This window comes from Ovis aries, chromosome 1 (assembly GCF_016772045.2).
Source record: "Ovis aries strain OAR_USU_Benz2616 breed Rambouillet chromosome 1, ARS-UI_Ramb_v3.0, whole genome shotgun sequence".
Lineage (NCBI taxonomy): Eukaryota > Metazoa > Chordata > Mammalia > Artiodactyla > Bovidae > Ovis > Ovis aries.
In genome coordinates this window covers 141,251,908-141,264,251 of record NC_056054.1, presented here as the reverse complement: position 1 = coordinate 141,264,251, position 12,344 = coordinate 141,251,908, and the positions used below count along the sequence as shown (strand labels likewise).

The 12,344-nt window shown below is 37.8% G+C and overlaps 1 protein-coding gene across 16 annotated transcripts in view; it reads left to right on the top strand.

The window, feature by feature from the left end:
* The window catches only part of LOC121816219 (uncharacterized), a 761,897-nt gene that overhangs the window by 617,140 nt on the left and 132,413 nt on the right, over positions 1-12,344 (top strand). For 3 of the 16 annotated variants that reach the window (XR_009600799.1, XR_009600794.1, XR_009600789.1), the window contains exon 3: positions 10,960-11,561. The exons of the other annotated variants lie outside the window; for them this stretch is intronic. The gene's annotated coding sequence lies outside the window, so the exon portion shown is untranslated. The remainder of the gene's footprint in view (positions 1-10,959; positions 11,562-12,344) is intronic. 16 annotated transcript variants of the gene reach the window in all.

Below are 12,344 nucleotides of genomic sequence, written 5' to 3'. Positions count from 1 at the left end.
TCAGCATAAGTCTCAAGAAATCATCCATGTTGTGTGTGAATAGTTAGTTCCTGTCTATTGCTGAGGAGTATCCCATGGTGTGGGTTTATATGTTTGACCCCTTATCAATTGAAGAACACCTGGGTTGTTTCTAGCTTTGGGTCATTACCGGAAAAAAAAAGGCTATAAACATTCAGGTACAGGTTTCTGCATGAGTATAAATTTTCATTTCTTTGGGATAAATGCCCAAGAGGAAAATTGCTGGATCGTATGGTAAACATATGTTTAGTTTTAAAAGAATGTGCCAAATTCCAGACTAATTGCACCATTTTAAATTCTCATCAGCAATAATAGGAATGATCCACTATCCTCACCAATATTTAATGTACTCACTAATTTTTTTTAGTTTTAGCTCTTCTAATAGAAGTGTAGTAATATTTCATTGTGGTTTTAATTTGCATTTCCTAATGACTAATAATGTTCAACTTCTTTAATGTGCTTATTTGCCATCTGTGTATCCTCTTGGATGAAATGTCTCTTCATTGTTTCACCCATTTCCATTTGGATTGTTTACTTTTTTTCCTGTTGAGTTGTGAGGGCTCTTTATATTTGCATGTGTGTGGACTAAGTTGCTTCAGTATTGTTCAACTCTGTGTGACCCTAACGACTGAGGCCTGCCAGGCTCCTCTGGCAGTGGGATTCTCCAGGAAAGAATATTGGAGTGGACTGCCATTCCCTCCTCCAGGGATCTTCCTGACCCAGAGATCGACTGAACCAGCATCTTTCATGCCTCTGGCACTGGCAGGAAGGTTCTTTACCACTAGCACCATATTTACTAGATACTAATTGTCAGATACAGGACTGGAAAAGGTCAGTTTTCATTCCAATCCCAAAGAAAGGCAATGTCAAAAATGCTCAAACTACTGCACAATTGCACTCATCTCACATGCTAGTAAAGTAATGCTCAAAATTTTCCAAGCCAGGCTTCAGCAATACGTGAACCGTGAACTTCCAGATGTTAAAGCTGGTTTTAGAAAAGGCAGAGGAACCAGATCAAATTGCCAATATCCTCTGGATCATGGAAACAGCAAGAGAGTTCCAGAAAAACTTCTATTTCTGCTTTATTGACTCTAACAAAGCCTTTGACTGCATGGATCACAATAAACTGTGGAACATTCCCAAAGACATGGGAATACCAGACCACCTGACCTGCCTCTTGAGAAACCTATATGCAGCTCAGGAGGCAACAGTTACAACCGGACATGGAACAACAGACTGGTTCCAAATAGGAAAAGGAGTACGTCAAGTTTGTATATTGTCACCCTGCTTATCTAACTTATATGCAGAGTACATCATGAGAAACTCAGGGCTAGACGAAGCACAAGCTATAATCAAGATTGCCGAGAGAAATATCAATAACCTCACACAGATGACACCACCCTTATGGCAGAAAGTGAAGAGGAACTAAAAGCCTCTTGATGAAAGGGAAAGAGGAGAATGAAAAAGTTGGCTTAAAGCACAACATTCAGGAAATGAAGATCATGGCATCTGGTCCCATCACTCCATGGGAAATAGATGTGGAAACAGTGGAAACAGTGTCAGACTTTACTTTTTTGGGCTCCGAAATCACTGCAGATGGTAATTGCAGCCATGAAATTAAAAGACGCTTACTCTTTGGAAGGAAAGTTATGACCAACCTAGATAGCATATTCAAAAGCAGAGACATTACTTTGTTAACAAAGGTCCGTCGAGTCAAGGCTATGGTTTTTCCAGTAGTCATGTATGGCTGTAAGAGTTGGACTGTGAAGAAGGCTGAGCGCCGAAGAATTGATGCTTTTGAACTGTGGTGCTGGAGAAGACTCTTGAGAGTCCCTTGGACTGCAAGGAGAGCCAACCAGTCCATTCTAAAGGAGATCAGTCCTGTGTGTTCATTGGAAGGAATGATGTTAAAGCTGAAACCCAGTATTTTGGCCACCTCATGTGAAAAGTTGACTCACTGGAAAAGATTCTGATGCTGGGAGGGATTGGGGGGCGGGAGGAAAAGGAGATGACAGAGGATGAGATGGCTGGATGGCATCACCGACTCAATGGACGTGATTCTGAGTTAACTCTGGGATTTGGTGATGGACAGGGAGGCCTGGCGTGCTGCGATTCGTGGGGTCACAAAGAGTTGGACAAGGCTGAGCAACTGAACTGAACTGAACTGAAATGAATTTTCAGATATGAGGTTTGAAAATATTTTCTTTCAATCTGTAGCTTGTCTTTTTATCCTCTTAATGGAAATTTTTATGGAGCAAAAGATTTTAACTTTGATGAAGACTAATTTACCATTTTTCTTTATGGTTTGTGATTTTGGTGTCAATTTTAGGAACATTTTGCCTAGCCTCAGATCCCATATAATTTGTCCTATGTTATTTTCTAGAAGTTTTGTAGTGTTATATTTATGTTTAAGTTAATTTTTAAGTTTTTGAAGTAATTTTAATTAATTAAAATTAAAATAATTTAAATAATAAAAAATAAAATAATGAAATAAAATTTTAAATACATAAGTTAATTTTTTAAAGTTTGAGTTAATATAGGATATATATTAAAGTACTCTTCTTTTTTCTTGGTTGGTAGATGTTTAACTACTCCAGGATCATTTGTTGAAAAGATTATTTTTTCTCCATTGAGTTATTTTATCTTTGTCAAAAATCAATTATGCACATATGTGTGGGTCTATTTTTATATTCCTTGTTCTGTTTCATTGATTGATATGTCTGTTCCTTCACCAATGCCACACAGTCTTAATTGTCATCAAATAGTAATCTAATATTGTATTTATTAATATATTAATATATATAATCTTATACATAATTTTAAGTAATATACTATTATAGAGTGAGTTTTGAAATTGGATAATTCTTTGCAATATATTTTTCCAACATTGTTTGAAGTATTCTAGTTCCTCTGCAAGTCCACATAAAGTTTGAAATAATTTTATCTGTTTCTACAAAGAAACTCTTGCTGGGATTTTGATAGAGGATTACATTAAACCTATATATCAATTTAGGAAGAATTGACATCTCAACTATATTGAGACTTGCAATCTGTGAACATGTGTTTCTTCCAGTCTCTTCAGTTTCTCTCCTCAGCATTTGTATAATCTTCATTGGCAAGTTTTTTTACATTTATTTTTAGACCTATACCTAAGTATATCATTTTGAGTGATTTCCATTAGCATTGTATTTTTATCTTTCATTTTCTTTTTTTTAAATATTTTGTTACCCTAGCTAGAATAGAACTTGCATATTAAGTTGAATAAGAATAGTGAGAGTGAACATTCTTACCTTATTGCTGATTTTAGGGTACAGCATTTAGTCTTTTCCTTTAAGCATAATGTTGACTGTAGGGTTTGTTGGTAGATCTTCATGAAAATGAGCTAATTCCCTTTATTCCTAGCTGTAAGAGCATTGTCAATCATGAATGGTGGCTGATTTTTTCAAACGCTTATAAAACACCCATTCATATATTCATGTGATTTTTTAGCCTGTTAATATGATACATTCTATTCATTTTAGAATATTGAACTAGCCTTGTATCCCTGGAATAACCCTCTGATGTTGTAGCAGATAAGTCCTTTTACATGTTGCTGAATTCTATTTGTTAATATTTTATTAAGAATTTCGAAGTATATTTTCTGAAGGGATATTGGTCTATACTTTTTTCCTACTGTCTTTGTCTGGTTTTGTTAACAAGATGATATTAGTTTCAAAAAATAAATTGGAAATTGTTCCCTTTTTTATTTTCTCAAAAAAATGTGTAGAATTTTCACTAAATCTGCTTTAAATATTTGTTAGAATTATTCAATATAACTGTCTAAGACCGTAGATTTTTTTTGAGGGAGTTTTTAATTATAAAGGTAATTTTTTAATATAGCTGATCAGTTCAGTCACTCATTCATGTCCGACTCTGGGACCCCATGAACTGCAGCACGCCAGGCCTCCCTGTCCATCACCAACTCCCAGAGTTCACTCAGACTCACATCCATTGAGTTGGTGATGCCATCCAGCCATCTCATCCTCGGTCGTCCCCTTCTCCTCCTGCCCCCAATCCCTCCCAGCATCAGAGTCTTTTCCAATCAGTCAACTCTTTGCATGAGGTGGCCAAAGTACTAGAGTTTCAGCTTCAGCATCATTCCCTCCAAAGGAATCCCAGGGCTGATCTCCTTCAAAATGGACTGGTTGGATCTCCTTGCAGTCCAAGGGACTCTCAAGAGTCTTCTCCAAAACCACAGTTCAAAAGCATCAATTCTTCAGTGCTCAGCTTTCTTCACAGTCCAACTCTCACAGCCATACATGACTACTTGACTCGACAGCCTTGACTTGACGGATCTTTGTTGGGAAAGTAATGTCTCTGCTTTTGACTATGCTATCTAGGTTGGTCATAACTTTCCTTCCAAGAAGTAAGCGTCTTTTAATTTCAAGGCTACAATCACCATCTGCAGTGATTTCGGAACCCCAAAAAATAACGTCTGACACTGTTTCTACTGTTTCCCATCTATTTCCCATGAAGTGATGGGACCAGATGCCATGATCTTCGTTTTCTGAATGTTGAACTTTAAGCCAACTTTTTCACACTCCTCTTTCACTTTCATCACGAGGCTTTTAGTTCCTCTTCACTTTCTGCCATAAAGGTGGTGTCATCTAGGCCTATTCAAATGATCTAATTTATATTGAGTGAGTTGTAATTTATGTTTTTGGAGAACTGGTACATTTTATCTAATTTGTCTAGGTTCTGTGTTTGTAGTTTTTCATTATTGTTTTTAGATATCCACAAGGTTCTGTAGTGATATAGCCTATTTCATTACAGAAACTTATAATTTGTGTCTTCTCTCTTTTTTGTCTTGCTGGAGGTTTGCCAAGTTTTCTTCTGTTATCTTTTCCCTATTAGTTTCTAGTTTGATTCTATTGCAGTCAGAAAACATACAAGGTATGATTTCACTTATTCTTAATTTGTTCCCCTTTGCTTTATGGACCAGGATATGGTCTGTCTTGATATATGTTTTGAGGGACTTGAAAATAATGTGTATTCTACTGTATGATGATATGCTCTAAAAATGTCAGTTAGACTCTGTTTTTTGATAATGATGAATTTGGTATCTGTGCTAATTTTCCATCTAGTTGTTCTAACAATTGTTGAAAGAGATGTGTTGAAGTCTACAACATTAATCATGGGTTTGTCTGTTTTTCTCTTCCATTTTGCCAGTTTTCATGCTACACAGTTTGCATCTCTTTTGTTTGGTATATACACACTCAGGGTTGCTATGTCTTTTTTTAAAGCATTTTGTGATGTTTGTCTCTGGGAATTTTATTGAAGTTTTTTGTTTTTGATATTAATATTATTTTCTTTGATTAATGAGATATATTGTGTCCATCATTTTACTTGCAATCTGTGTATGTTATTCGATATGAATTGAGTGCCTTGTGGACAGGGAGAGAGCAATGGCACCCCACTCCAGTATTCGCCTGGAAAATCCCGTGGACAGAGGAGCCTGGTAGGCTGTAGTCCATGGGGTCAGACATGACTGAGCGACTTCACTTTCACTTTTCCTTTCATGCATTGGAGAAGGAAATGGCAACCCACTCCAGTGTTCTTGCCTGGAGAATCCCTGGGACAGGGGAGCCTGGTGGGCTGCCGTCTATGGGGTCTCGCAGAGTCGGACATGACTGAAGCGACTTAGCAGCAGCAGCATATAACTAAGCTGTGATTTTTTTTTTTCCACTTCACTGTGTAGATCTCTGCACTTTAATTGGTATATTCAGACAATTTACATTTAATTTAATTATAGATATGTTATGCTTTAAGCCCTCATGTTTCGTCCTTTGTTTTCTGTATTTTCTGTTTTATTTCTCCTCCCTTCCTGTGGGTTATTTGACCAATTTAGAATTTTTACTTACCTAGTGTTTTTCTGTATATCTATTTGTGCATTTTTGTGGTTTTATGTATTAAATTATATATACATAACTTATCACAGTCCACCAGTGTCTTCATTTGCCAATTCTGATGAAGTACGTAAATTTTACTTGTATTTTGGTACCTTTATCCTTATCCATTTATAATATAATTATTTTGAATATTTCTTCTACCTGCATTTAGAATCACATCAGATAGTGATAAATTTTTATTTTCACCATCAACCATAACTTAGAGAACTCCAAAGAAGGAAAGTCTATTATTTTTACTCATATTTTTGTTACTGGATTCTTTCTTCTTTTCTAAAGTTGTGCCAAGTTTCTTCTTTTATCATTTCCTTTCTGTTTAGACAACTTCCTTAACCATTCTTTTAGGGTAGATTTACTGTTGAAAATTATCTTAGTGTCCCTTTGTCAGATACTGGTTTGATTTGCCCTTCATTCCTAGAGGATATTTTCCATAGATACAGGATTCTGGGTTAACAGTTCTTTCTTTCAGCCATTAAAAATGTTGTTCCCTTCATCCTGGCCACCATGGTTTCTGATGAAAAACTCGCTTGTCAGAATTTTTTTTTTTCCTTTATACATAAGGTCATGTTTTTCTCTTGCCATTTTCAACATTTTTTTCTTTGTTTTAGTTTTCAGGGATTTGATAAGATGTGTTCTGGTGTGGATTTCTTTGGGTATTTCCTGCTTGTGGTTTGATAATCTTCTTGAATCTGTGTGACTTCTGCTAAATTTGGGGAGTTTCCAGTCGTTAATCCTTTGAGCATGTTTTATACATTGCCCTCTATATCCTTTCTTTCTGGGATTTCAGTGGCATAGATATTTTTTTTCTTTTCTTACAGTTCCATAGTTGCATAAGTCTCTATTACTTATTTTTTTTTAAGTGTATTTTCTCTGTGTGGTTCAGATTAGGTGATTTCTTTTGTTCTCGCTTCCAGCTCACGGATTCTTTCCTCTGCCCCCTCCATTTGTTTTTTACTCCAGCTATTTTATGTCCCGAGCTTCCCAGGTGGTGCTAATGCACCAACCACTTGCCAATGCAGGAGACATAAGAGATGTGGGTTCTATCCCTGGGTCAGAAAGATCCCCTGGAAGAGGGCACAGCAACCCACTCCAGGATTCTTGCCCAGAGAATCCCATGGACAGACGAGGTGATAGTCCACAGGGTTGCAAAAGGTCAGACACAAATGAGGCAACTGAATACACACACATTGTATTTTCCAGTTCAAAAATGTCCATCTGTTTATTTTTATATCTTCCATTTATTTGCTAAGACTTTGATTTTTTTTAAGTTTATTTCAACCATGTTCATAATTGCTCACTGAGGCATTTTTAAGATGGCTACTTTAGAATCTTTGCATGGTAATTGTGGTATCTCTGTCATCTTGGTATTCAAGTGCATTGGTTGTCTTTTTACATTCAGCTTGAGATGGTCCTCCTTCTCTGCGTGCAGAATCTTTCCAGCTGAAGCCTGGACATTTGGATGTCATGTTATGAGTCTCTGGATCTTATTTAAACCTTCTGTTTAAGCCAGCTTCCTCTGACACTAATCCAACAGGAAAAAGGGGGCACACTGCCAGGTATAGGTACAGGCACCCTGTGGCCACCACTGACACCTGACTTTTTGCTTCAGGGACGGGGTTAAGTATTCCTCTTCCCCAGCAGGCCTCCAATGATACCTTCCGGGCCAGGGAAATTTGGAGTGTTTTTGTTTTAATTGCTCCATTTGTGGCCTTTTCCGGCTTGCAGGTTGAGGGGTGGTGGGGTTGCCTTGTGACTGCTGGGCAGTTTCTAATGTCCTGACTCTCCAGTAGGTATCCTTTGTCTGACATCACCTTAGCAGGAGGAAGAAGCTTGAATCATTACTTTTGGGTTGGGGTGAGTGTTCAGCCTCTCTATGAGTCTCCATTGAGACTGTATTTGGGAGGAAGAGTCCTCATTATTCCCTGACAAGGATGAAAATCCAAATTTCCTATCCATACATTCCTACACTGCCCTGGGGTTTGCAGGGAGAATTTGTTTGGGATACTTTGTTCTAGCCTCACAAGTTTGGCACTAGCCCCCGCCCCTCAACTCTGCCTTTGCAGGGATGGGGTGGATGTGTGGTGTTTGAGAGCAAAGTGGTAGGTCCCTGTGCTTTCTGTCTTTTCAGCCTGCTGCTTTCCTTATTTTGGCTAGAGAGAACAAGTTTTTGTCGGAAAATTTCGGGATTGCACCAATTGGTGTCTCTGGGTTGCAGGCTTCCTTAGCTTTGAGTTTTGGATATAAGGCAAAATTAAAATGCAAGGAACTCACCACCAGTTGTCCCTTGGGTCCTAGGGTCCCTAACTGGTCTCCATCTTTCAGAGTCTTTTTACCTTTGTTTTGCAGACAATGTCCAGGTTTTTCCATTGTACCTAGCAGCAGAATTTAGGATAAATTACTCCATCTGCCTGGAAGTGAATATCTGCCACATCTTCTGTGTTTGTTTCTTCAGTTTAGATGTCAGTATATACTTTTCAAATTAGGTTCTTTAAGGAATCAGGCAGAATTGTAAAAAAAAAAAAGTTCTAATTGCATTTTGCATTAAAAGGAGTAAATTTTAAATAGCAGATGACAAAGTATCTCTATCTATAAGCTATTTTTTATATCCATTTCATTCCACTTTCCTAGTCCTATCACTTTGTTTCTTGACTAGCAGTAATGCTCCTTTAGGATCTACACTTGTGTTCAGATGTCAGCTTTTCTCACGTGAAAGTTCTTACCGAAAGACTCCTACTTGGGGGCATGCCCATTTGATTCATTATTGTTCCCCTATGTCTACCACAAGGCCTGGCCATATAATACTACTTAATAATATATATTGAATAAATGAATGAAAACTCAAAATTTAACTATTTTCTTTCTATGGGGTCTTGTCTACCTTCTTCTTGCTATGCTGAAGCATGGGACACTGTGTCTGCCGTGCTCAATTTTCCATCGGGCACTCTAAAGCATGTGCTTAGGACATTAGCAAAATTTGTCCAGAAGTTTGCAATCTAGAAAAAAAGCATTTTTAAATTCAGCACGTGTAAGCTTTTGTTTTATGGTTTACAATTGTTTGTGTTCTGAATTACAAATGAGGAGGACAGCAGAATGTTTCCCATGCGTGTGTGTGTATATATTCATTGCTACGATCTTTAAGAAAGTGACCCAAAGACCATGACTCAAAAAAATGCATACCTTTTTCAAGGTATTTCCTAGATCCCCTGTGTGATTTTTTTTTTGATGATTTTATTTTATTAGGTAAGTCATGGTTTGATTATTTTTTAAAATATTTTTCGGGTATTGTGCAGTGTGTGTGTGCGTGGGGCAGCGGCGGGGGGTGGGGGTGGGGTGGGGTACCTACATGGAGGAGGCATAACATTGGTCAGTAGTTTTGTAAGGCACTGAATATAGTTTAAAAATTTTGGTAACAGAGTTCTAAAGATCCTCTCATTAATTGAAAAATTGAAACACTTAAATGCTGGTAGAAGAACATGATTCTTTTCAGTACTACTGAGTATGTTTGGTTTAAATACTAATAGACTTGCTTTGTTTGGCTTTAGATTCTGCTTAAGGAAATGGTGAAAGATTTAATTCACTGTACTTTTGTTAGAAAGTATGGAAATGTTTGTCCACGGGAACTTTCGTCGCCCGCTAGATTGGAAATTCACTGGGGAGAGGGAACCATTTCATTTTATTGCCTAAGAGCTGTTGATATATTTCCTGCATCTTTCAAAGGCATCTTTCATACCACACAGGAAAACTGTAGCTGGTGAAGGAACAGAAAGAGCACTCCTTACATGAGTCAGACTCGGCAAACTTGCACAGCAGCTGTGCTAGGTGCTGTGAAGGATTATCACAAGACCCAGTTGCAGTGGTCTGTGTGGTCGAAGAGACAACTGGCTCCCTCAGGGGACCACCTGGATGGAGACTGCGACAATAATGCATTCCTACTCTTGCTAGTGGGTTTTGTGACCATGTAGTACAAAACTGGTGCCAGATAAAATCAGAAAGTAGTAAAAAGCAAGACGAAACTCAGAGATTTTAAGTCTTCACGTGAGGGACTGAAATGAATGTCCTGGGCTTGTTGCATGCACTCATAAGGAAAAAGGAGCCTGAGGAAGGGATGTCTTTAACTCGGAAAACTTGCACAGACTTCAGTCTTTTCATTTGAGAACCATTTGGGTGTGTTGTGAAATAAAGTTGCAGAGTAGGCATGTTCAGACCTTTATTTGCTACATTTAGTAGGAAAGATTTCCCCCCCCTCCCTCTTAACTACAAGAAGCCAGAGTTTTCCGTGCAAACTGAAGCAGGCGTTGCAAGAATCAGATTCACTTTGGACGACTCTTCACATTCCAAGTCATCATTGCATTAGGCAGCACAATTCCATCTCTGGTTGATGGGCAGAAAAAGTGGGCAGCTTGCCAGGTAGACGTTTCCATGACTCCCAGCCCCCAAAGGTGATGCGTTTTTCAGCTAATTCAATGAAGAGTGGGCTGAACTTTGGGTCTAAACGAGACAATAGCTGCCTTCGCAGTATCAGCAGAATGGTTGATGGGAATGCACTCTACATTTGGCAGAGGATCATGTGACCTTACGACTGAGATTTTGTGATGGTGCCAACGGAGACTTGGAAAGCAGGAACCGTCCTGACTTTTTTCTTCTTTTTTAGCATGGCTCAGAAAATGGTGGATCTTAATACTTGACTTTAGCCAGACTCAGCAAGCGATTGAGCTTTGAAGCACAACTTCGCCTTTATTCTGGGTTTTTGGCAGGCCACCAGGAGGCTGTCCCTTTCACGCCTGATAAATTCTGCTGCTTATCTCTAAATGGGGGTGGGGGGGGAGAAAGAAAGAACATATAAACAGAATATTGAGGCATAACAAGTGAAACCTAAAATTGTATGTGCTTTTTGTTTTTTGCCTTTTCTTATTGCTGATTCTTTTTTAATGTTAATACCTTTTTTGCTTACTGAAGAATCCAAGTAGGTTTTTTTTTTTTGGTTTGTACTGAACAGGCATTTGAACTGGGCAAACAGGACGGCAGCAGCAGTGAGCGTGAGATCATTGCAGCAGTGTAGCAAACTGGCACCCTGCCTTCTCACCCTTTTGGTTCAGGAGACAAACGTGTGCAATCCTCATTTCTAAAGTCAGCAGAGCCTGGAAGGATTCCTGGTCTCTCCCACCTTCTACCATTCTGCTGCCAGGGACGGCAAGGATTGGTGCAGCTTCTGCGCAGTGCTTTGTGCCTGCAATACCGAGAAGGAAGAAAAAGAAGACAAGCACCCTGGTCCTCTTTTTTTCCCAAGAAATAGCAGGAGGCATGAAGAAAAAATCTGAGTTTGTCCTACTCCATACAACAGTGCTGAAAAAAGAGAGAGAGAGAGAGAGAGAGAGATGCTCCTGCTCAAAAACAAAAACAAACAAACAAAAATCCAAACCAAAACAAACTAAAAAAAAAGCAAACATTGGCTTGTATTTAACTACAGAGACATCGCGCTTTGTAAAGCAGCTTTGTAAGGCAGCATAAGCAAATGAGCCTTCTATATTTGTATTATTGCAAAAATATGGCATAATAAGCAATTTATTGCACTTGGTGAAATCGCACCTTTCGTATCAGGTATAACTTTTTTTTGTTGTTTCTTTTTAAGTCTACTGTTATATAAAAGGGGATCCTTGCACTTTCAGTTTACTCTTTTATAACTCATCTCCCACTTTATTCTTATTAACTTTTTCCTTTTGCTCTCTTGCTCTAATCCTGAGTAGAATAGAAACTTAAGCAAAACTAGAGAAATCTCTATGCAAAAGATGGTACCTGTTTTAATTTTTGTTATACATAGAAGTTTTGGAAAAGCATTAATATGTTATCTGTGCTTTTTGTGTACAGTATTACTTTTGGCTGTCTAAGAAAAGTGAACATTTAGCCCTAGTTGGTAAAGAAACTAAATCTTTCATGTGATGTGCCACATAATTTGAAATATGAAAGAAGAAACTTCTTGAACTCCTAAAACAGAGTTGTATTAGAATGTGTATTAAAATTCTCTAATAAGTGAAATTTAGTTTGAGGGCAGTTATATTTAATTTTCTTACCAGGATTTCATGTGACAAAAATAAGGATGAAAAGATCATGTTCTCAGTGGCTAAGTAGAAAAAGAGCTTGTTCTACAATAATACTGACTTTTAAAATATATTTAAAAGAAGCATTTGTCTTAGAGCTGTTAGAAATATCAATTAGGTACTTTAGCGGAAAAAGTATACACAAACTTGTTTCACGTTTAAAGCAATGTATTGGCTCAGCATATAATGCATTGCATTCTAATTATTTCGTCTGTTTGTATTAGTAAATTGCTGAGCAATTTAAGCATTTTGTAACAAAAACCTAGTTTTCCCTAATTCAGTGGGA